At 48.2% G+C, this 24614-nt stretch overlaps 1 protein-coding gene across 1 annotated transcript in view; it reads right to left on the reverse strand.

Moving 5' to 3' along the window:
• Positions 1 to 11568, reverse strand: part of LOC119842761 (zinc finger protein 436-like) — a 380355-nt gene extending 368787 nt beyond the window's left edge. Inside the window, exon 1 of the mRNA XM_043496654.1 lies at positions 11333 to 11568. The gene's annotated coding sequence lies outside the window, so the exon portion shown is untranslated. The remainder of the gene's footprint in view (positions 1 to 11332) is intronic.
• Positions 11569 to 24614: the final 13046 nt, after the last annotated feature.

Raw genomic sequence — 24614 nt, forward strand, 5'->3', positions numbered from 1 at the left:
TGCTCTATGACTTTTTTAATTGTAAGTGCCAGCAATCTGGTTCCATTTTGGTTTAGGTGGAGCCCATCCTTCCTGTATAGGCTCCCCCTTTCCCAAAAGGTCCCCCATTTCCTAATAAATCTAAACCCCTCCTCCCTACACCATCGTCTCATCCACATATTGAGACCCTGCAGTTCTGCCTGTCTAACTGGCCCTGTGCATGGAAATGGAAGCATTTCAGAGAACACTACTATGGAAGTCCTGGACTTCAATCTCTTACCTAGCAGCCTGAATTTGGCATCCAGGACCTTTCTCCTATCCTTCCCTATGTAATTGGTACCTACATGTACCACCACCACCGGCTCCTCCCCGCAACTACACATTAGTTTGTCTAGATGTCTTGAGAGAGACAAGGTGGGCAAGGTAATATATTTATTGGACCAACTTCTGCTGGGGAAAGAGATACTCATTTGAGCTACACAGAGCTCTTCTTCAGGTCTGGGAAATGTACTCAGAGTGTCACAGCTAAATACAAAATGCAACAGATTGTTTAGCATTAGTAGGTAACACATATTTCAAGAGACCATTCAAGGTGAAATTGGTCCAATAAAAGATATTATCTCACCCACCTTGTATCTTTAATATCCTGGGAATGACACAGCTTCAGTAACACTGTATTACATCTGAAATGGCAGAACTACTAACTGTGGTATGTAATATTTTGCTAAAATCAGCATCTGTACCAGAAGACTGGACGATACCCAACGTAATCTCCAGAGGCAATCCTGGCAATTACAGGCCAGTAAGACTAACTTCAGTACCAGACAAATTGGTTGAATCTATAGGAAAGAACAGAAATATCAGAAACATAAATAAACAGTATATGCTGGAGAACAGTCAACATAGCTTCTTCAGGCCAGAGAGAGGCAGACACTAGCCTCTTCTCCCTCTGGTGGCAGCAGTTGATAACTGAGTACCCCACTCTCCTCCAGCAGTCCCAGGCAGACGCTGTTCTCATTAGCTCACGCGGATCTACCCCTGCTGTTCTGGGGGCGATTCTGAGCCCTGAATCCTGCTCAGAAATCCAAGAGGGGCCCTGGTCCATCCTGCCACCCCAGACGGTCCCAGTCAGGAGCCAGAGCCCAGAAATCGTGTGTTTGGCTTAAGAAAGTAGCGAAAGATTGTGTCTGTTGGGGGCCAGTTCTGTGGGGATATTTGCCTTGTAACTTTGGAGCCCTCAGGGGTTAGTCCCCTGCTCCCCCCGCCAGCGTGACCATTTCCTCTGAAAACAAAATCCCCAGCTGGCTGATGGGTAGGGCAGCCCCCCCCCCCCCTGCACTATGCGGTGGGGGAGCTGCCATTGTATCTCTCACGATCGCTCTCCTTTATCACTAGCCTCTCTCCCCATTCCCAAGCCAGTCTCCGCTTGCACCGCCATTCTCCCTCCAGGCCCCCCAAGTCTCAGCCCCCCACACACTTTTTCCCCCTCTCACTGCCCCCCTCCCGGCACCATTTTCCTTCTATCCCACCCCTGTTCCCACCCGCTCCAGGATCCTCCCCCCCCACCCCCACGGTTCTCCGGCATTGCCTCATCCTCCCTGCAACGCAACCACTGCCCCCTACCCCCATCCCGCCCCCTGCATCCCTGCTCAGCCCCCTCCTACCCGTCACACATCCCATTTCATGCCTCAATCCCCTCCGCCCCACTTCAGCCCCCTTCCGGGTCCCACCCCCCTTTATCCTCCCACGTGTCGCTGTCCCAGCCCTCCCCACGGCGCGCGCTGGCTGCACCCGCCCTGCAAGCACTGGGGGCTGGCGGCAGCTTTCCCGGGCCCAGGGCAGGGGATCGCAGCCAGCTCCGCTGGGAGCAGCCTGGGGCCAAACCCTCCCCTGCAGCCAGGCTGGCACCGGGAGGCACCGCTCCCTGGGGGGATGGGCAGGTCTCTCTTACCTTCCCTCCGAGCGGGGCTCCCCTGGGAGCAGGGGCTGGGGCCCGGGATGGGGGGTCCTGGCCAGGCTGGGGTCTCTGCACCGGGAGAGGCTCCTGGGGAGCAGCGGGAATGTTACTGCTGGAGATTCCCCTCTCCCGGCTGCAGCCAGGGCTCCGGGGTCCCCAGCAGCCGCCGCCGGGGGTTCAGGGATCTTGCAAGGAGCGCGGGCTCCTCACAACGCCCCAGAGTCACTGCAGCGAGAGCGATTCACTTCCTGCTGCCCGGACTGAGTGACCCCAGCGATCGCTCCCAGAGCCGCATCCCAGCTGCTCCTGGGTCCTAGCGATCAAGGGATTGCCCTGCAGCCCCCTGCCCCAGACCCTGCCTCTTGGGGGCCCCACATCCCCTGGGCATGGGCAGCTTCTCTCAGCATTAAGGGGGCATCAGGCATAGAAGCCACTGTGTCAATGGGCAGAAAGGAGATGTGCAGATCCCAGGATGGGGGGAGAAAGGGCATTTCTATGGAGATTGGGCATTGTTCCACAGAGTCCCCAGTATTAACAGGGACACACATGAGTCCTGGTCCTTGACAGGCTGCCCAGAACCGGGATCAGCAGGAGACACGGTTCTCGGTGACACTGACTGTGTGTGTGAGTCACTCTGATCATAGACTGGCACAAAGAGCAGTTTGTCAGAGACGGTCTCTTGTCTGCACATCAAGCTCACTAGCTACTAGCCCTGGGCCGGAGCTACAAGCTCTGCTCCTCTATCTTGGGCCATGTAGCTGTCAGTGCTTTCCAGGTTCCTCTGGTTATTCGCAGGGCTGGATTAACCCATCACTGGGCACTAGTCAATACCCGGCCATTTCTGTCCCCTGCCAGTCCCCCTCTGCCCCTCTCCTGGCTGACTCCCCCCTGTGGGCATTGACAGCAGCTGCCCATGCTGTACCTGAATGTTGGCGGTGAAGCACCAGCTGGTCGGGTTCCAGAGCTGGTGCTCTGAGCACTCTGGATAGGCCCGAATGTCCCACATTGGCTGCAAGAGGGGGAGGGAGGGGAGCCTCTGGGGTCAAAATTGAGCCAGTGGCATTGTGCCATGGAGTTAAAACACCAAATTTAACCTCCCCCTGCCTGAAATGGGACATGGGCCTGAGACAAAGCAGAGTGGGCAGGGGGGCAGCCACATGAGAGGCAGGCCAGGGAAACCATAGTGTGAGGCACGTGCTGGTGCTTAGGTATGAAATCGGGATCTGTGCGCCTAGCCTGAGCCAGTGGGAGCATGCCCAGCACCAGATTTGTAGGCATTTGGATGATTTAAATGACAGAAATTTAGGTGCATCGGATCTTTAGACACCATCAGAGTTAGGCAACAGCTGAGTGGCTGGGGGAGTTGGGGGGCAGTTGAGGATCGCTGTCACCTAAATGTCAGATTCAGGTACCTAAAGTGAAAGTAGCAGCTAGGGACCTAAACCTTTTTGTGCATCTAGCCCCTGGTGCCTAACCTGCTTTGGTAACCCCACTCGACCCCTATCTGCATCCTCAGGCACCTAATACCTTAAAAAATACAACCCTAAGTCATTTTGGGAAAGATGCTTTTGAAAAACTTACCCAAAAGCTAATGGGGTTTAAAAATCAGTTTAATATAATATGGGCCCATAAGCACTAAAATACCTTAATCAGAATAATATGGAGCTTTGAATGGTATCACTACAAGGCAGGGTCTGACAGTCAATGCTAAATGTCTGAACAGACCCAATGTTAATGATTATTGCTAAAGCCAGTAACAGATTGACTTTGCTCAGAAAATGTGTTCTGCACTCTAGGGGTAAGTGCTGTAATTCTGGGGGAGAACAATCTGTGTTTTTTACACTTAATAGAAAGTGAACGAAGTGCAGAGCCTCCTTCTCTCAGCAATCAGGAGATGCTGCCCCCTCCCCTCATCATTCCTATTGGGATGTCGCTCATAGCCCTTTAGATTTCAGGATTGCTCCTGATATTTACAAAATCATTATATAGGCTGATCTGCATGTTTAGACTGTAAACTCTTTCCCTAAGGAGCTGTCTCCCATGCTGTGTATATACAGTACCTAGCACAATACAGTTGTAGTCTTCTGTGGAGCATCTGGCTGCTGCTGTATTACAAATAATCATGATATTTACTGAGATACAATTATGTTGCAACCAGACAAGAATGAATTTGGATGAAAGTGTGATATAAGGAACAGGCTAAGTATCAACAGAGAGAGACTCCCAAACCTACCAATCTAAACTCCCAGTGTGGCAAGACCTTATTCACAGGTTTAATTTTACTACTCTTGAGTTGAAACCCAGCTCAGATACCAGAATCACTTTAGCCATATTATACATAAATTTGTGAGTATAGTGGCTGCAGTTGAGGCTATGATGGGGCAGAGGTGAGATTGTATGGGTGACCTCACTGTGCATTTCCATACCAGACCATGTTAGCATTGCTTTTACCGTTAATCTCCACTCTGAATCTGCTGGGTATTTAATGCAAGACAAACTGCACTTGGAAATGTAAAAAACTAAATTCTACTTTATTATTCCAAAGGACGAACAAAGACAGATTCCTTTCCCCACTCCCAGCCCAGCTCAGCTTGGTACTTTACATCCGCAACCCAGCACATTGCTGCACCCAAATCCCACATACATCAGCAAAAGAGCAACAGTTACAAACTGGTAGAAAAGTGCAGAAAATCCAGGAGAGATGCTGGGACCCAGTCATAAAGCAAACACTCCGAGAGCAGGGAATCCAAGGAGCTCAGATTAGAGTGTGGGGTTAGTGTGGGCAGACTGTTTGTCATCCCCACACAGGACACTGGTAGATGGGGAGGGGGTGACCAGCTGAGCTGTCAGGCTCCTCATCTCCCTCTGGCCTCTATGATGGGGATCAGCCTGGCTTCAAGGCTGGCTCAGAATTGTTGGCTTCCCCAACTTCCTTCTTGTCTCTGCCCACGCTCGTCCTTTCAGCAATCAGGAGACGCTGTCCCCTCCCCTCATATTTCATCTAGGGACATAATCTGTAGCCTTTAGATTTCAGGGATGGCTTCACCCAGGACTCACAGGGCAATTCCTGTGTCTCTCTGGCATTGGCACAGCAAGTTCACAGTTCTCAGCATCAGCTCTCTGGTTCTCAAGAGAAAAATGTGCAGTTTCCCAGCTCTGTTTCCCCACCCTCTCCCCCTCCTGACTGCATCTCACATCTCTGCAAGGATCAGAAAGTAACTCCATGACCTCTTCAGTCTCAGCCTCTCAGAGTGTGAATCTAGCACTCACCCTCAGTATTCATGCTGGGAAACATTGATAATTTTCATTGTTCAAACACACAAAAATCTCATGACAAAGGGTAAAGAAAGGTTAAAATAAAATAAAAAAGACTCTTCTGGCAAATGATCATTTGTTTCGTAAAGTCTTCAATAAAACTGTTCTACATCCTGTCAAACTAAATTAATATCAAACTATGTGACCAAACAGCCTTCAGGAAGAGAGAAAAGCCAACACTACAAGATGGGCTACGAAACACTTTAAGGTTCATAAAGTGAAATCCCACAGAATCATAACTCCCAAGAGACGGAAAACAAATGTATCCATTTTCCTCTGAACTGGCTAAACCTGCTGTACTCAGCACCTCCTCATTATTTGGTTTTGTCATTTACAAAAGTTTTAGCATTGTCCTAATACAAAAAATAAACAAAAACAAACCAAAGCTAAAATCTATCCATCTACAAATGTTCTGGCCTTGGCTGGAAAAAGCCAGAAGACACTTTACCAATAGATGGAAACAGGAATTTAAGGTCAGAAAGCTGAAACAGAGTTTTCTGGTTCATTTGAATTCCCCCTCCAAGTCTAGGACACTTTCATCTCTAGCTCTCATGAGTCTGAGTCAGGATCAAAAAAATCGAAGTGTGATTCCTAAGCATGGAGAGTAAAGAACATTGTGGCAAGTGCCATGATAGGAGGTGGAGGGTAGAATGGGGAGAGGATAAACTATCCAAGGCTGATACAGGCTGCTGTGTTGGGGTGGAGAGTGACAGTGAAGGGGGGAAGAGGGAATCCCTCCAACTCATCCCATCACCCTCAAATAACACAGAATCCAAACACTGCATCTTCCTATCCCTACTCCAGCAATTTTAGAATCTATTTAATTCTGGTCTCTAAGGGAGTCAATGTACAAAAAATAAATGTTTTTGGCATAACCTGGAGCAATGTGAGACTATGTGGAAATGAGGCAATCTCTCCCCAAAGGGGCAACTCAGTGACTCTAACAATCACTCTGCTAATGGGGGGATCAGAATATATAAAATGGTTGAGGTCCGTCTAGACTAGGAAAAATGGGGGAGGGTCAGGGGAGATTTGCTAGCTAATCCCAACCACTTTTCCCACCACAGAGAGACCCTCAGAAGCTGGTGCTGTGCCGGCAGAGGTGGGATCCCGAAGCCTTTACATCTCCCACAAAAGACCGTGTGGAAATCAGTCCCTCTTAGTGGTGCTTTCTGAACGTAGAGGGGGCAGGGGAAAGGGGCAGAGGGGATGAGTGATAAGAGGCAGCACCTCTCTTCCCTGTACTCTCCTCTCTTATCCCATGATCCCTAACACTTGATTTCCTCAGCACCCTCTGCATCCCACATCCACCAGACCCAACCATTCAATCCCCCAGTTTCCTCCCCATAACCCATCCCTCCTGGTCACTTCACATTTGATCTCCTGGAACCCAGCACCTCAGGGGATTTAGGGAGGGGAAGTTTTGCTAGCCCCCAGGGACACTCACCCTACTGGGACCAGCTCCAGGTAAGTGGAGGAGCCCAGTCCAGGGGTTCCTGAAAAATGGGGGTGGGGCAGGTATCCAGAGTGAATGAAGGGCTTGGCCCAAGTATCCTTCTCCTAGTCTCCACGGAAGGGGCACCATGTCTTGGAAGGGAAGGGGGGGGGAACTTCATCCAGGCAGAAGCTTCTGGAGGAGTTTCACTCTCCCTTCCCCCACAGGTTAGCAGGAGGCAGGAAGGCCCATCAGTTCAGCAGCCAGGCCTGCAGCAGCGAGGACAGCAGTTTGCTTAGACCAGGCTAACCGGAGGCTCACTGATCATCTCCAGGTCAGCTGCCGCTGGAACTTGCCCCCAGAGATCGGCAGCTGGATACGTGGGAGCCAAATGCCACTACTGTGTGTGGGAATTTGGAAATGGAGTTTTCACTATGGCTAGCCCTAGTCAGGCACTGAGAGAATTTCTCTCCTGTGTGGAGGAGTGTCTGATGTCCAGTGTGGTGTTAGCTCCAAGTAAAGCATTTTTCATGCTAAGGACATCTGAGAGGGGTCTTCTCCGTGTGGATCTGCCGATGCTTGATACCGTGTGAGCAACAAATGAAACTTCCCCCACATTCAAGCTCTTTCTTGTGTGAATTGTCAGATGGGGAGTCATGTGTGAGCTCAGACTATCTCTTTCTGCAGTTATTGAAGCTTTGGCCACAATCCAAATATTTATGGATTCTCCCTTGTGCTGATGTGAAACAAAGTTTGATCTTTGAATGAAACTTTTTCCACTGTCATGCTAAGTTCAGGTTTCAGAATGCATCCGATGAAGTGAGCTATAGCTCACGAAAGCTTATACTTAAATAAACTTGTTAGTCTCTAAGGTGCTACAAGTACTCCTTTTCTTTATGCTAAGTTCAGTTTAAGCTGCGCAGCCATGCAGCTGTGCAACAGCTTACTTAACACTGTGATGGTGCTCAGGGAACCCTCCCGGCCAGGGGAAGGGCAGCCCAAACGCAGCCCCAGCTAGACCTGCTGCAGCCAGGGGAGGGGCAGCCTGAATGCAGCCCCCACCGGACCCGCCATGGTCAGGGAGAGGCACCTCTTCCCCTCAGCCCAGGTGCTGCTGTGGGGAGAGAGAGCTAGGGGAGTCCTCTCTCCCCACCATAGCCCCAGAGCACCCTCCTGTACACCAAACTCCTCACACATGGCCCTATCCCAGAGCCCTCTAACGCTCTTCCCCAGCCCTGAGCCTCTCATCCCCAGCCACACCCCAGAGCCCAAACCCCCAATCGGAGCCCTCACCCCCCTGCACCTCACCCTGAGCCCCCTTCCACATTCCAAACCCCTCAATCCCACCCCGCCACACGACTTTTGTTTTGTTCACCAATATGAAGGTGTAGTGGGGCAGCTGCCCCACTCCAGTAGGTAGGGGGTTAAAAGCAGCCCTGGAGGTGGCTGTGGCTGGGAAAAGCCAGCACCTGAGCGACTAGCTGACTACAGGTGTGGCCAGCTCAATCAGGCCCCAGCTGGCCCTCATAAGAGGGCTGTGGGCTAGAAGGTAGGGAGTCTCTAGAGGGAGAAGGGCTAGCTGCCTGAGAGCAAGGTACCTGAAACAGAGCTGTGGTAGGGAAAGGCAAAGGGAGCTCCAGCATGGTAAATCCCCAGGCTGTGGGCCTTGCTAAATGCACAGGTAGTGAGGTTGCAGAGGCAGCTGGTCTGACCCTCCTTGCTAGTGATGAGTGGTTTACAGACTGCAGTCTGCAGATGACTGGCGGTAGCCACAGAGACAAGGTGGATTTAGAGGGTGGGGGTTCCCCTGGGAGGGGAGACCCAGAGCATGGGAGGTACTGCTGGTGCAGAACCCCAAGGTAAAGGACACTGGGGTCCAGGAGGGACATGGGGCCAGTGGCAGGTGAGCTGCAGGGGGGGTCTGGAGCAGGTGAAGAGCTAATTCCCAAGATGACCAGCAGGAGGCACCACACCAGTGAATCACAGAATATCAGGGTTGGAAGGGACCTCAGGAGGTCATCTAGTCCAACCCCCTGCTCAAAGCAGGATCAATCCCCAGTTTTTGCCCTAGATCCCTAAATGGCCCCCTCTAGGATTGAACTCACAAGCCTGGGTTTAGCAGGCCAGTGCTTAAACCACCAAGTTATCCCTCCCCCATCACACAACATCTCCATATTGGTGCACAAAACAAAATTCATTCTGCACATGTGTGGGAAAAATTAGAGGGAACAGAGCTGTCAAGGCATTTATAGATTCTGTTCCATGTGGATTCTGGGATGTATTGGAAGGTATGAGCTGGAACTGAAGCTTTTCCCATCATCCAAGCATTTATTTAGTTTCTTTCCTGTGTGAGCTCTCTGATGTGTAATGAGTTGTGATCTGTCACTGAAGCTTTTCCGACAGGTTTCAGAGTAGCAGCCGTATTAGTCTGTATTCGCAAAAAGAACAGGAGTACTTGTGGCACCTTAGAGACTAACAAATTTATTAGAGCATAAGCTTTCGTGAGCTACAGCTCACTTTATCGGATGCATAGAATGGAACATATAGTAAAATATATATATTCTACATCCTGTCAGGGTGAGAAGGACAATTGGGGAGGTTTCTGAATTAGTGTTAGTCCATTTCACACCCCAATTCCCCCCAGACTCTCTCCCTGCAGACAGACACTCTAGACTCTGCCATGCTGAGAAAATCCTCAATTACGTTATTACAACACAGACCTGACCCCTCCCATCGGGACTAAACCCACAAGACACTTTAAACCCCATAAGAACACAGTCTCTGAGCCAAATGCTAGAAAAGAGCAGAATTGAAGAAGTCACTTTGGTGGATTCCCCCTGACACTGTTGCCAGGGCAGCACATTCCCCAGCAGCATGGGGAATAAGCAGAGGCAGGAACTGGCTTTTCCTCTCTCTGCTCCTCACCTTTTTCCCAAGTAAATCAATCTGCCCCCGGGGTGCTGCGGGAAATGGAGTTGGGCAGGGCTGAGAGCCAGGAACCTCCCACCCAACTTCTTGCTCCTACTGCCCCATTTAGTCTCTCCTGTCTCCTTTCTGCATGGAAGAGCTGGTTACTGTCCTCCCATTCCTGTAGCCTGTGGGTGTTTCCTCTCCCATAACTACTGCCACTGCTAACAGGAGTGTGGCCCTGGGTGTGTCCAGGGCAGCAGCTCTGGGACTCAAAGACAGCTGGGAGCAGAGATGGAGTGAGGAGGGATTGTTTGAGTAGTTACTTTCCTGTCCATCCCCAGCACTTTCTCCAAGTTCTCTCTCATCACCTTCAACTCAGGAGCTGGTTGCAGCAGAATCTGGGGCAGACCTAGAGCACTGATTCCAGTCACAGGAGAAAGTCCCCCCTCTGCTGAGCATAAAGGGAGCGTTAGTGATGGTCTATCCCAGCACAGACCTCACTGGGCAGTAGCAGCTGCTCAGCCCATGTTCCCAAATCACAATGGAGGTAGCAGCATCTACCCCAGGAAGCCCAGCTAGCTCTAGGGTTGCAGTATCCTGAGCACAAAGAGAGACTGACACCAGCCTCCTCTACCTTAGCAATTACCAGAGCCCTCTAGTAGGGGCAGCTAATGACTGAGTCTCCCTGTGCTGCCCCTGCAGCCCCCAAGGGACAGCCAGGCTGCTGCTGATCTCATTTGCCATCTGGACTCACGCTGGAACCAGAGAACCAGTTCAAATAGGGATTTCAAACTTAAACTGGAACCGAACCTGATCCCTAATTTTGTTTTACTGACTGAACCTGAACTGAACAGAGGAAGAAAAAAAAGTTTCAGTTAGACTCCTTAACTGCTGTTGCTCTCAGTGACTCTGGTTTGACACAGAATCCTGCACAGAAATCAAAAGCAGGACCCTCTTCAGTTCTGTCAGCCCCAAGCATTTAACATCCAGGAGTCAGATCCCCCAATAATTAGATTGTCTTGAGAAAATCAAAAACTAAATTGTGAAGGGTGTGTGTGTGGTGGGGGAAGGGGAGTATTTGCCTTGTATATTCTGAGCCCTTAGAGGGAAGTCCCCTGCCCACTCCCAATGCTTGTTTGACCATTTTTAAGGAAAAAGATTCACCACTAGCTGCTAGGTGGGCAGCCCCCTCCCCCTCTCCTACCCCATGGGCTGGGGGAGCTGCCACTGTATCTCTCACCATCCCTTTCCCTTCCCCTACCTCTGGATCTCCCTTCCCCAGCTGGTCTATGCTTGCTCTCATATTCTCCCTCCAGCCTCCCCACAGCCCCTTCTTCTCACATCCCCCCTTTCCTTCCCTTTATCCCCCCACTCCCATTTCCCTCTATTCCAGTTCTGTTCCTCTAAGCCCCAGAATCCTCCCCGATTCCTGGGTATTCCCTCAGCCTCCCTTCCCCCCCCATTCAACCCCCCCTCCCAATGCCCTCTGGCTCTCAGAGCTCCCTCCCCCTCTTCATCCCCTTTTGGCTCCCAACCCCCTATGGCTCCCCACCTGTCTCTGTCCCACCCCCATCCCTCACATTCACTGCAAACCGTGGGAGCTGGCAGCCAGTTTTCCTCTGCCCAATGCAGGGAATCGCAGGCAGCCCAGCTGGGAGCAGCCTGGGGCATCCCCCTGCCCCTGAAGACAGGCTGCACCTGGAGCATCGCTCTGTGGGGAGGGGGGCAAGTCTCACCTTCTCTCCACGTGGGGCACTGCCTGGGAACAGGGCTCTGGGTCCCAGTAGGGAGCGGGTGGTGGTGACGGGACAGGCGAGGATCTCTGCACTGGAACAGTTTCTCGAGGAGCAGTGGGAATGTTCCTCCCTCGATAGGAAACCTCCCCTGCCTGCAGCCAGGGCTCTGGGGTCCCCAGCGGCAGCAGCCGAGGTCCTGGGGTCTTGCAAGGAAGGTGGGTTGCGCCATAACAGAGTCACTGAATGCATCCGATGAAGTGAGCTGTGGCTCACGAAAGCTTATGCTCAAATAAATTTGTTAGTCTCTAAGGTGCCACAAGTCCTCCTTTTCTTACTGCAGAGACTGCAATTCGCTTCCTGCTGCCAGGCTGAGTGACCTCAGGAATCGCTCTGCTCAGCGCCTCCTGGGTCCTAGCAAGATGTATAGCCCTGGATCTGTCCTGTGTGTGTGTGTCTGTTTGTTTTTATTGTCACCCCCGGCCCACTGTCTGTGTGTAAAGGGGCCAGTTGCCCAGGGACCCGGTGATTTAAAAGGGCCCTGGCAGATGGGAAAGATGTATTTTTAAGATAAAAAAGTTAACTAGATGAAGCAACACCACAACTTACTCAGAATGGGTTCTAATGTGTTACCCAGAGGATAAAAAGTAGCATCGTAAACCTCAACCATCCCAATCTAGGGGTGCACTGACTGTCCTGCCCTGGGATGCGGAATTGCTATTGTAGGGCCTGGTTACCCCCAGCATGTTCTGTCTGTGTAATAGTCTCTGATTTTGCACAGTCTAGTTTGGCAGCTTTGAAAAGTTGTGAAGTTGTGTGAGTGAATAATGTTACTAGCTGTCCTGTGAGACATGCAGAGTTTGGTAACTCAGTCAAGCTGCCAGTCACTTCCCTTTTTATATTTTTATTGTGTTTTCAGTTTCTTTCTTGATGCAAATTAATCAATCAAATAAATAAATACATACATACATAAAGGATTATTGTTTGTTTCTTTATGAAAATTGATCAAATAAATAAAAAGGAGTGCACCGCAGCCACCTGCCCCAGACCCTCCCTCTCTGAGTAACCACATTCCCCTAGGAACAGGCAGCTCCTCTCAGCATTAAGAAAGCATTATGCATAGAATTCACTCTGTCAATGGAGGGACCGAGAGGAGACATCCAGATTGAATGTCTATAGAGATCTGGGACATGGAGGTGATGGGTTCCTGGTCCTACAGATGCTGCCCAGAACTCAGAGAGGCAGGAGACATTTTTCCCAATGAGTGACACTGTCAATGAGTGGGATTCACTCTGAAGAGATTGAGCCAGGGAGCAGTTTTTAAGATGTGGTCTCTTTTTTCCCTGTGGTCACAGTCTGCTAGCCCTGAGCTGAGCTGCAAGGTCTTCTCTCTTAATTTGGGTCATGGAGTTATCAATGTTATGTCACCAGGATCCTCTGGTTATTTGTAGAGTCAAATTAACCCACCCCTGGGCTGTAGGGGAAAAAACCCTTCAGTTCTCCCCTGCTTCCCCCGCAGGGCTATCTGCTGCTCCTCACCAGCTTATGCTCAAATAAATTTGTTAGTCTCTAAGGTGCCACAAATACTCCTTTTCTTTTAGTGTACATATGTTTGGGACCTTTCACATAGATAGGTGGTGATGACCTAAAGCATAAGGTCCATATATTGTTGTGACCTTTAACATAATACATAAATAATGCATTGAAGCAGGGTGGTATGGAAGGCTACCTAAGTACTACCTCTTTAAACTTAACAGGTACACCACAACTTGGAACTTGCAAATAACTGGGTAGGACAGAAATAACAAATGTGAGAATGAGCTAATGTCATTAATATGTACGTATATGTCATCAATATATATAAACATACCAGCCTATGGAGTAAGTGTACCCTAACATTTCTGTGGGTGAGGAAACTAAGTCTGTACATAGAAGGAGGGCTACCTTCTACCACGCCAAAGAAGCTTCTTTGTTCTTAGTTTATTTCCCTTTTGTCTATTAGTCTGTTAGTTCCTGGACTCTCTTGGCATGCCAGAGGCAAGGCTGGTTCTTTCTCTTACCACCAGGTTATTAAGGAAAGGTGTGAGCTTTTAATCAAAAGCTTTATAGTGCATAATATTATACATCTCTAGAACAATGTTATTGCCTTTGTAACTCTGATTATTTTACCATTTGATTACTGTCTGATTACTATTCCATTTGTCTCAATAAAAGTCTTTAAGGCTACATATGTCTGTGTGAGTGTCCTTGTCATACATCCCAAGGGTCCTTGCAACTCTGTGTAGCCTGATTCTGGGACAAGAACCTTATTATCTTCTGATCAGATCAACTGGTGAGCCTATAACTCATATTATCTATAACTCATATTAACCTCCTAAAATCAGGCAACAATATACCTGTCACAATTTGCTACCTCTACCTTTACCCATCAATGCAGTATTGCCAGTTCGGGAGATCAAAAATCATGAGATTGACCCAAAAATATTAACATTTTAATAAAAGATTAGTGTGTTTTTAGGTCAGTTTCTTGATGCTTGAACTCACCCTGCCTGACTGCAGGGTATGTGCATGTGACAGTTAATGCTGTCCACTCCCCCACATACTGGGTAAGGTGATTTTGGCACCTGCTTCAGGAGCTCTTGGCCGCACATCTGCCCATCTCCTGCCAAGCAATTAATCCTGTCTCCCATCAGTTCTGTCCCCACCCCATCACTCCAGTCCCCCTACCCCATCGAACTCCACTGTACCTAGTGCATCCTCCCAGCACTCATCCCATCTGCTCAGAACTCACCATCAATATAGTTCCCCCACCCGACTCACTTCAGCCCCCCTGCAGCCCCCAGCTTCATCTCTGCTCCTTAGGGTTCTTCAGCATCCCCAGGGTGGGGGGCTGCAGTAGGGTCCCCTCTTCTACTTCCCAGGCTGGCAGGGGAGCACCACCTGAGGCTCATAGCTGGAGCCCTGCCTTGACCAGGGTGGCTGACAGGATTTCTAAGCCTCAGTTTTAGAACTGTCAAATGTCAGGATCCCCCCCTCCCCGTTAATTCAATTGCTTATTTGATGGCTGGCGCCTCTGCCCCCTTCTTTCTGTCTCAGCTGAAGTTCTCTCTCTCTCTTCTCTCCCCCCCCCCCCCACTTGTTACCTTGGTAGCTTTGTTTACCAGATATGTTTGTGAATTCTCAGTGTCTTTCCAAGTATTGGGGCAGTAACTGCTGGGTGGAGAAAGCACATTCCTTTGTTTACTGTGGATCACTCCTGTTTGACTGGAAACCCATTTTAAGAATGTGCCACAGGTGAAGAAAAATCCTGCCATTTCAGAGTTCTATCATAAGATCCTCTGTGAGGCTTAATTTAACTTAGAAATCACAAGTCTAGTGATCAGTTCGGGAGAGTTGACATGTCTGCTCTGCCAGGTCTGGATTGCACCCCAGGATGTGACAGAGCTTTAACTGAAGAGGGATTTTCTTTCATAGGAAATCTAAATATTATTATTTCCAAGTCTGCAGGTCACAACTCAGCCCAGACAAGGCTCCAGAGAAGCCCCAGAAAATGGATTTCAAACTTTTAAAGGTTCCAACACCACAAACAGAGAAGGAAAAGCAACAATTTGTGGAACAGAGAAAATGTAACTAGCGCCACATACAGTTTGTTTGAGGAAGTCAGGGTGCTTTTCCCAGACTAATTAAGACAGAGTAGAGAGGGTGACGCAGAGAGAGGGGAGAGTGTTTGTTTTCAGGGTGATTATGACATGTGTGTAAATGGATAAACATACAGCTACGGTAGCATAAAATCCCTCTGTTAGGATGTTGATATTCAGGCCTGCCTGTAAAGGCCTATACTTTAAGAATTTAGGTGTATGTTTATTATTTAGCTAGTAATAGAGGTATACAAGAAAGAATCTGTGTAAGGGCCTTCTCTCACTGTGACAGTCTCAGGCCCTGTTCTTAGGCCAATGCCTTTGGCTAAGCAGCAGAGGCAGCCATAAGCTGGGATGCGACCGGTCACCTCCTCACACTCCAAACTAATCAATATGGGGCTGTTAGCAAGGTGAGCCGATCTATCACCTCCAGAGAAAGGGAAGAGCCTAGAAGATGTAAAAGGAAATTTAGTTTGATAGTTTTCTGTCTGGTAAGAACTCACTTAGCAATAGAGACAGCTGGGAAACCCTTATGTTTTTATAGATGTAGTTGTGAAATCCTCACTTCTGTATTGTTTTGTCATTATAGTTCCCACTTGCTATTGTTTATTTGCATGGTCTCTGATTGTTTCTGTCTGCTGTATAATTAACTTAAGCTGGTAGAAATAAGCTTAGCAGGTCTTTCATGCGGGTCTCCACATCTGTACCTCAGCATTCAGAGTGGGGAGGGAACCCTGACACAACCCCATTACTGCCCTGGGACAAGCCAGGGAGTCCCATTCAATTCCACATAGATGGGTAAATCTGCCGGGGACAAGTTTGCCCCATCACAGACCATCAGAGTCTAAGAAGACTCTGCATCTACCGTGCAAATAAAGATCTGAGCTCTTTGAGACTCGCAACTGCAGGTCAACTAACTCAGGCTCCTGGGGCTCAGCTTTGGGGCTAAAATAACAATAAATGATGTTGAGGTTTGGGCTGGAGCCCGGGCTCTGAAGTCTGGTGAGGGGGGAGGGTCTCAGATCCCAGGCTCCAGCCCCAGCCAGAATATCTACATTACTATTTTTAGCCCTGCAACCTGCTTTGACAACTCCAGTGGAGCCCTAGCTGCATCTTCAGGTGCTCAGTACATTTGAAAATCCATCCCTAACTCATTTTTGAAAAGATGTTTTTGAAAAACTTACCAGAATCTAAGGCCATGTCTACACTTAAAGTAGCACAGCTGTATTGATACTACTGTAAGAGCGCTCATGTAGCCATGTTATACAGATGGGAGAGCTCTCCCGTCAACATAATAAAACCAGCTCACTGAGCGGCAGCAGGTATGCTGGCAGAACAGCATCTCCCGCTGACAAAGCACTGTGCACATGAGCACTCAATCCGGCAAAACTTATGGAATTAATCATAATAGTATGGGGCTAGGAATGGTATCACTACACCGGAAGGTTTCAGAGTAGCAGCTGTGTTAGTCTGTATTCGCAAAAAGAAAAGGAGTACTTGTGGCACCTTAGAGACTAACAAATTTATTAGAGCATAAGCTTTCGTGAGCTACAGCTCACTTCATCGGATGCATTTGGTGGAAAAAACAGAGGAGAGATTTATATACACACACACAGAGAACATGAAACAATGGGTTTATCATACACACTGTAAGGAGAGTGATCACTTAAGATAAGTTTCAGAGTAGCAGCCGTGTTAGTCTGTATTCTCAAAAAGAAAAGGAGTACTTGTGGCACCTTAGAGACTAACAAATTTATTAGAGCATAAGCTTTCGTGAGCTACAGCTCACTTCATCGGATGCATTTGGTGGAAAAAACAGAGTAGAGATTTATATACACACACACAGAGAACATGAAACAATGGGTTTATCATACACACTGTAAGGAGAGTGATCACTTAAGATAAGCCATCACCAACAGCAGGGGGGGGAAGGAGGAAAACCTTTCATGGTGACAAGCAGGTAGGCTAATTCCAGCAGTTAACAAGAATATCAGAGGAACAGTGGGGGGTGGGGTGGGAGGGAGAAATACCATGGGGAAATAGTTTTACTTTGTGTAATGACTCATCCATTCCCAGTCTCTATTCAAGCCTAAGTTAATTGTATCCAGTTTGCAAATTAATTCCAATTCAGCAGTCTCTCGTTGGAGTCTGTTTTTGAAGCTTTTTTGTTGAAGTATAGCCACTCTTAGGTCTGTGATCGAGTGACCAGAGAGATTGAAGTGTTCTCCAACTGGTTTTTGAATGTTATAATTCTTGACGTCTGATTTGTGTCCATTCATTCTTTTACGTAGAGACTGTCCAGTTTGGCCAATGTACATGGCAGAGGGGCATTGCTGGCACATGATGGCATATATCACATTGGTAGATGCGCAGGTGAAGGAGCCTCTGATAGTGTGGCTGATGTGATTAGGCCCTATGATGGTATCCCCTGAATAGATATGTGGACAGAGTTGGCAACGGGCTTTGTTGCAAGGATAGGTTCCTGGGTTAGTGGTTCTGTTGTGTGGTGTGTGGTTGCTGGTGAGTATTTGCTTCAGATTGGGGGGCTGTCTGTAAGCAAGGACTGGTCTGTCTCCCAAGATCTGAGAGAGCGATGGCTCGTCCTTCAGGATAGGTTGTAGATCCTTGATGATGCGTTGGAGGGGTTTTAGTTGGGGGCTGAAGGTGATGGCTAGTGGCGTTCTGTTGTTTTCTTTGTTGGGCCTGTCCTGTAGTAGGTGACTTCTGGGTACTCTTCTGGCTCTGTCAATCTGTTTCTTCACTTCAGCAGGTGGGTACTGTAGTTGTAGGAATGCATGATAGAGATCTTGTAGGTGTTTGTCTCTGTCTGAGGGGTTGGAGCAAATGCGGTTATATCGTAGCGCTTGGCTGTAGACAATGGATCGAGTGGTATGATCTGGATGAAAGCTAGAGGCATGTAGGTAGGAATAGCGGTCAGTAGGTTTCCGATATAGGGTGGTGTTTATGTGACCATCGCTTATTAGCACCGTAGTGTCCAGGAAGTGGATCTCTTGTGTGGACTGGTCCAGGCTGAGGTTGATGGTGGGATGGAAATTGTTGAAATCATGGTGGAATTCCTCAAGAGCTTCTTTTCCATGGGTCCAGATGATGAAGATGTCATCAATGTAGCGCAAGTAGAGTAGGGGCATTAGGGAACGAGAGCTGAGGAAGCGTTGTTCTAAGTCAGCCATAAAAATGTTGGCATACTGTGGGGCCATGCGGGTACCCATCGCAGTGCCGCTGATTTGAAGGTATACATTGTCACCAAATGTGAAATAGTTATGGGTCAGGACAAAGTCACAAAGTTCTGCCACCAGGTTAGCCGTGACAGTATCGGGGATACTGTTCCTGACGGCTTGTAGTCCATCTTTGTGTGGAATGTTGGTGTAGAGGGCTTCTACATCCATAGTGGCTAGGATGGTGTTTTTAGGAAGATCACCAATGGACTGTAGTTTCCTCAGGAAATCGGTGGTGTCTCGAAGATAGCTGGGAGTGCTGGTAACGAAGGGCCTGAGGAGGGAGTCTACATAGCCAGACAATCCTGCTGTCAGGGTGCCAATGCCTGAGATGATGGGGCGTCCAGGATTTCCAGGTTTATGGATCTTGGGTAGCAGATAGAATACCCCAGGTCCTGGCTCCAGGGGTGTGTCTGTGCGGATTTGTTCTTGTGCTTTTTCAGGGAGTTTCTTGAGCAAATGCTGTAGTTTCTTTTGGTAACTCTCAGTGGGATCAGAGGGTAATGGCTTGTAGAAAGTGGTGTTGGAGAGCTGCCTAGTAGCCTCTTGTTCATACTCTGACCTATTCATGATGACGACAGCACCTCCTTTGTCAGCCTTTTTGATTATGATGTCAGAGTTGTTTCTGAGGCTGTGGATGGCACTGTGTTCTGCATGGCTGAGGTTATGGGGTAAGCGATGCTGCTTTTCCACAATTTCAGCTCGTGCACGTCGGCGGAAGCAGTCTATGTAGAAATCCAGGCTGCTGTTTCGACCTTCAGGAGGAGTCCACCTAGAATCCTTCTTTTTGTAGTGTTGGCAGGAAGGTCTCTGTGGATTAATATGTTGGTCAGAGGTGTGTTGGAAATATTCCTTGAGTCTGAGACGTCGAAAATAGGATTCTAGGTCACCACAGAACTGTATCATGTTCGTGGGGGTGGAGGGGCAAAAGGAGAGGCCCCGAGATAGGACAGATTCTTCCGCTGGGCTAAGAGTATAGTTGGATAGATTAACAATATTGCTGGGTGGGTTACGGGAACCATTGTTGTGGCCCCTTGTGGCATATAGTAGTTTAGATAGCTTAGTGTCCTTTTTCTTTTGTAGAGAATCAAAGTGTGTTTTGTAAATGGCTTGTCTAGTTTTTGTAAAGTCCAGCCACGAGGAAGTTTGTGTGGAAGGTTGGTTCTTTGTGAGAGTATCCAGTTTTGAGAGCTCATTCTTAATCTTTCCCTGTTTGCTGTAGAGGATGTTGATCAGGTGGTTCCGCAGTTTCCTTGAGAGTGTGTGGCACAAGCTGTCAGCATAGTCTGTGTGGTATGTAGATTGTAATGGATTTTTTACCTTCAGTCCTTTCGGTATGATGTCCATCTGTTTGCATTTGGAGAGGAAGATGATGTCTGTCTGTATCTGTGCGAGTTTTTTCATGAAGTTGACAGATTTCCACTCTATACGGCTAAATTCAGTGCCTTGCATAATCACAGGTTTCAGAGTAGCAGCCGTGTTAGTCTGTATTCTCAAAAAGAAAAGGAGTACTTGTGGCACCTTAGAGACTAACAAATTTATTAGAGCATAAGCTTTCGTGAGCTACAGCTCACTTCATCGGATGCATTTGGTGGAAAAAACAGAGTAGAGATTTATATACACACACACAGAGAACATGAAACAATGGGTTTATCATACACACTGTAAGGAGAGTGATCACTTAAGATAAGCCATCACCAACAGCAGGGGGGGGAAGGAGGAAAACCTTTCATGGTGACAAGCAGGTAGGCTAATTCCAGCAGTTAACAAGAATATCAGAGGAACAGTGGGGGGTGGGGTGGGAGGGAGAAATACCATGGGGAAATAGTTTTACTTTGTGTAATGACTCATCCATTCCCAGTCTCTATTCAAGCCTAAGTTAATTGTATCCAGTTTGCAAATTAATTCCAATTCAGCAGTCTCTCGTTGGAGTCTGTTTTTGAAGCTTTTTTGTTGAAGTATAGCCACTCTTAGGTCTGTGATCGAGTGACCAGAGAGATTGAAGTGTTCTCCAACTGGTTTTTGAATGTTATAATTCTTGACGTCTGATTTGTGTCCATTCATTCTTTTACGTAGAGACTGTCCAGTTTGGCCAATGTACATGGCAGAGGGGCATTGCTGGCACATGATGGCATATATCACATTGGTAGATGCGCAGGTGAAGGAGCCTCTGATAGTGTGACCTCAGCCTGGACCAGTCCACACAAGAGATCCACTTCCTGGACACTACGGTGCTAATAAGCGATGGTCACATAAACACCACCCTATATCGGAAACCTACTGACCGCTATTCCTACCTACATGCCTCTAGCTTTCATCCAGATCATACCACTCGATCCATTGTCTACAGCCAAGCGCTACGATATAACCGCATTTGCTCCAACCCCTCAGACAGAGACAAACACCTACAAGATCTCTATCATGCATTCCTACAACTACAGTACCCACCTGCTGAAGTGAAGAAACAGATTGACAGAGCCAGAAGAGTACCCAGAAGTCACCTACTACAGGACAGGCCCAACAAAGAAAACAACAGAACGCCACTAGCCATCACCTTCAGCCCCCAACTAAAACCCCTCCAACGCATCATCAAGGATCTACAACCTATCCTGAAGGACGAGCCATCGCTCTCTCAGATCTTGGGAGACAGACCAGTCCTTGCTTACAGACAGCCCCCCAATCTGAAGCAAATACTCACCAGCAACCACACACCACACAACAGAACCACTAACCCAGGAACCTATCCTTGCAACAAAGCCCGTTGCCAACTCTGTCCACATATCTATTCAGGGGATACCATCATAGGGCCTAATCACATCAGCCACACTATCAGAGGCTCCTTCACCTGCGCATCTACCAATGTGATATATGCCATCATGTGCCAGCAATGCCCCTCTGCCATGTACATTGGCCAAACTGTACAGTCTCTACGTAAAAGAATGAATGGACACAAATCAGACGTCAAGAATTATAACATTCAAAAACCAGTTGGAGAACACTTCAATCTCTCTGGTCACTCGATCACAGACCTAAGAGTGGCTATACTTCAACAAAAAAGCTTCAAAAACAGACTCCAACGAGAGACTGCTGAATTGGAATTAATTTGCAAACTGGATACAATTAACTTAGGCTTGAATAGAGACTGGGAATGGATGAGTCATTACACAAAGTAAAACTATTTCCCCATGGTATTTCTCCCTCCCACCCCACCCCCCACTGTTCCTCTGATATTCTTGTTAACTGCTGGAATTAGCCTACCTGCTTGTCACCATGAAAGGTTTTCCTCCTTCCCCCCCCTGCTGTTGGTGATGGCTTATCTTAAGTGATCACTCTCCTTACAGTGTGTATGATAAACCCATTGTTTCATGTTCTCTGTGTGTGTGTATATAAATCTCTACTCTGTTTTTTCCACCAAATGCATCCGATGAAGTGAGCTGTAGCTCACGAAAGCTTATGCTCTAATAAATTTGTTAGTCTCTAAGGTGCCACAAGTACTCCTCCACTTAAGATAAGTCATTACCAACAGCAGGGGGGGGAAGGAGGAAAACCTTTCATGGTGACAAGCAGGTAGGCTAATTCCAGCAGTTAACAAGAATATCAGAGGAACAGTGGGGGGTGGGGTGGGAGGGAGAAATACCATGGGGAAATAGTTTTACTTTGTGTAATGACTCATCCATTCCCAGTCTCTATTCAAGCCTAAGTTAATTGTATCCAGTTTGCAAATTAATTCCAATTCAGCAGTCTCTCGTTGGAGTCTGTTTTTGAAGCTTTTTTGTTGAAGTATAGCCACTCTTAGGTCTGTGATCGAGTGACCAGAGAGATTGAAGTGTTCTCCAACTGGTTTTTGAATGTTATAATTCTTGACGTCTGATTTGTGTCCATTCATTCTTTTACGTAGAGACTGTCCAGTTTGGCCAATGTACATGGCAGAGGGGCATTGCTGGCACATGATGGCATATATCACAATGGTAGATGCGCAGGTGAACGAGCCTCTGATAGTGTGGCTGATGTGATTAGGCCCTATGATGGTATCCCCTGAATAGATATGTGGACAGAGTTGGCAACGGGCTTTGTTGCAAGGATAGGTTCCTGGGTTAGTGGTTCTGTTGTGTGGTGTGTGGTTGCTGGTGAGTATTTGCTTCAGATTGGGGGGCTGTCTGTAAGCAAGGACTGGTCTGTCTCCCAAGATCTGAGAGAGCGATGGCTCGTCCTTCAGGATAGGTTGTAGATCCTTGATGATGCGTTGGAGAGGTTTTAGTTGGGGGCTGAAGGTGATGGCTAGTGGCGTTCTGTTGTTTTCTTTGTTGGGCCTGTCCTGTAGTAGGTGACTTCTGGGTACTCTTCTGGCTCTGTCAATCTGTTTCTTCACTTCAGCAGGTGGGTATTGTAGTTGTAGGAATGCATGATAGAGATCTTGTAGGTGTTTGTCTCTGTCTGAGGGGTTGGAGCAAATGCGGTTATATCGTAGCGCTTGGCTGTAGACAATGGATCGAGTGGTATGATCTGGATGAAAGCTAGAGGCATGTAGGTAGGAATAGCGGTCAGTAGGTTTCCGATATTGAGGTTGATGGTGGGATGGAAATTGTTGAAATCATGGTGGAATTCCTCAAGAGCTTCTTTTCCATGGGTCCAGATGATGAAGATGTCATCAATGTAGCGCAAGTAGAGTAGGGGCATTAGGGGACGAGAGCTGAGGAAGCGTTGTTCTAAGTCAGCCATAAAAATGTTGGCATACTGTGGGGCCATGTGGGTACCCATCGCAGTGCCGCTGATTTGAAGGTATACATTGTCACCAAATGTGAAATAGTTATGGGTCAGGACAAAGTCACAAAGTTCTGCCACCAGGTTAGCCGTGACACGGGAAGGTCTGACACTCAGTACTAAATATCTGAACAGAGCCATTTTTAATTTTAATTGCTCAAGCCATTAAGATTTCCTTGTAAATTCTCAGGTGATGTGTTATGTGCTCTTAGGGTAAGTGCTGTAATTTTGGGGGAGAAAACCTGAGTAGTATAAGGGGCCTATCATCAAACATAGGCCCTGATTCTGACCCCTCAGGCCCTGCCCACCTGTCACCCTAAGACCTGCCCCTGGGGGTATTACTTCTGGGGTTAGGACGGACACATGACTGGAAGAAAAGGGTGTCATGTGACCCCACTAAGAACTCCTTCCAACACTCTCTGCGAGTCAGGATGCGTTTTGCCCCCCCCCCCCATAGGACTGCCCCAAGAGGATATTTGACCAATCGGGGGAGTTCCAGGGCAGGGTGATCCATCCAGAAGTGGGTCGTGTCAATGCTCTAAGAACTCCTTCCACTGCCCTCTACCAATCAGGATGGGTTTCAGCTGCGGAGGACCTCCCCAAAAGTGTATTTGACCAATCGGGGGGGAGTTCCAAGGCGGGGTGACCCACTCAGACAAGGGTTCTATGACCCCTCCAAGAGCTCCCCCTACTGCCCTCTTCCAATCAGAGCATTGCACCACCCCCAGAAGTCCCAGTGCTTCATGGAAGAGGCCATTTCGTTCCAAGAACGCATTTTAGAAAGCGTGGAAAGGCTGAGAGGAAACACGGACTCCTTCTCCACCCCCGTGAGAACTTTGGACTTTGTTTTAGTTCTGAGGGCCTTCGACCACCTGTGGAGAAAGCACATCATCAGTGACAGTTCTGAGGAGGAGGGAGCGCCATGGGGAGCCCTTTAGCTCAGCCATTGATGGATATGCTGGAACCTGACCTCGAAACCCAACCACTAGTGAGGAAGACCACCCTATGGAGGAAAGCGACCACGGCTCATGGGAGTCACCGGTGGACAAGGTGAATGGAAAAGACGTCGCTCAGGTAAATGAACGGTTAAGAAGTGACGGTCAAGGATGGGCTGTAATGGGGTTAGGAACTGACCCATGGCTGCGTAAATCTAAAAACAAGCAGTGTGGGCTTATAGTTGTTTCTTTTCTGAAAATGTTTCAACAGCTCAATGATGCCTTTCTAGAGGACCCGGAGGCCCTGGATAGCATTGCATCAGACAACAAAGATGAACTGGGCCCATCTTGTTTTTGCTCAATGTCGGTACAAATCGTTGACGAGGACGACCAGGATGATGGTTATATGGATTTAAGGAGAAGGCTTGGCATGGAACTGAGACAGTGCCTCATTGTGAGTGTTAAAAAGTCATGTGTTCTATAGTACGTGTTGTTGTTTATGCTGTCCTTAATAACTGCCTTAGGGAAAAGCTTGTTGAATATTGTGAGGGCTGTGTCATAGATGCGCCAGACCAACGGCACTATGACTGTGTGAGTTGGACTTCAGAGGATATAAACTGCAAGCTTCGGGACCTATGCACTGAGTTGTGTTTGGAAAGCTTATTAAACACTGTTATTGCCATAGGTTATGCTTTGCAATGTCTGTGGCTAACCC

This window comes from Dermochelys coriacea, chromosome 14 (assembly GCF_009764565.3).
Source record: "Dermochelys coriacea isolate rDerCor1 chromosome 14, rDerCor1.pri.v4, whole genome shotgun sequence".
NCBI classification, from domain to species: Eukaryota; Metazoa; Chordata; order Testudines; family Dermochelyidae; genus Dermochelys; species Dermochelys coriacea.